The sequence below is a fragment of the Porites lutea genome, chromosome 5 (genome assembly GCF_958299795.1).
Source record: "Porites lutea chromosome 5, jaPorLute2.1, whole genome shotgun sequence".
NCBI lineage: Eukaryota > Metazoa > Cnidaria > Anthozoa > Scleractinia > Poritidae > Porites > Porites lutea.
In genome coordinates, this window is record NC_133205.1 from 44,528,187 (window position 1) to 44,529,377 (window position 1,191).

Sequence of the window (1,191 nt, forward strand, 5' to 3'; positions counted from 1 at the left end):
GGGACTTGAAATAGGGATGGCATTTTAATAAACACGTCTTTCCTTGTTGAAAATTTTCACATAATACTTAAATGGATTTGTACGGTGGCAGTTATAATATTTTGCTTTTAAAAAGAAGGAAATATTACTTATGAAATACAACAATGACAGAGGTCCGAGCCAAGAGTAGGTAGGCCTTAATGACAAATGTCATATCTGTGCATAGATAACCTGGCAGCTATGACACATGCCCTAAAGTAGGGGTCGGTTGATGTCCTTGACGCCCTTGCTGTTTAAAAATAAGAGTAAAAATTAAATTAAAGAAATTAAGTAATTTACTAGTTATTTACTTACAAGATTGCCAGATTGGTAAGACCCATCAAATCTGGAGCAGATCTCAGTCGGTTTGAATTGAGCTCCCTAATATCGAATATAAGAAATACTGAACTCTAGGAAATTAACATTTTGCAGTTGAACGAGAACAACTCATTTTCTCTCCTAAGTGCAGCTATTAACCTACCAAAGAAAAGCAAAGGTTGATAGACACTGTACGAGCAGTGTTTGATAGGCTTGTTGCTAGTATATAGATTTAGCCAGGGCAAAAAGCGAAGCTCTCGTTAGAAGCCTACTCTGGGACCTTAAGTCGCCTAAAGTCGCCTAAAGTCACCTTAAATCGCCTAAAGTCGCCTTAGGTTGCCTTTAGTCGTCTTAAGTCACTTCAAGTCATTATAGTCCTTAAGAGGTTCAAATTGTCTGGTAGTTATTACTTTTCTAGTTTTCTATTTCCAGAATGCATGATTTCTCATTGTGTAATAACCTATGTTCTCTAATATTAGCCACAGACCCACCCCACCCCTCCACCCCCGACAAAAAACTCCCACAGTGACTTAAGACCCAATTCATTTCTTCTCCAGCCATCTAATTTATACATTGAATTACTCTAGGCAATTTGTTACACATAATGAATAATTCTAAGCAATACAAGAATAATCATCCTTGTATTGTTTACGCAAAAATGACAACATATGGTAAACAACTTCATCTAGGCACTTGTATAGGTACTTTACTAATTTCATCGGGGGGTGGGGGGGGGGGTGGTCTCATATTACCGAGTAAAAGTGTTGTTAAAAAGGCATTCAAAGGTTCAAGTTCTAGCTAAATTACAGCTTGTCGGGAATAGCAAGCTGTAAAGCTCACTTCCTTCTTTCACTT

The 1,191-nt window shown here is 37.5% G+C and overlaps 1 long non-coding RNA gene across 1 annotated transcript in view; it reads right to left on the bottom strand.

The window, feature by feature from the left end:
* Positions 1-357: 357 nt before the first annotated feature.
* The window catches only part of LOC140938653 (uncharacterized), an 8,849-nt gene continuing 8,015 nt past the window's right edge, over positions 358-1,191 (bottom strand). The window contains exon 3 of the long non-coding RNA XR_012165549.1: positions 358-399. This is a non-coding gene — a long non-coding RNA (uncharacterized lncRNA). The remainder of the gene's footprint in view (positions 400-1,191) is intronic.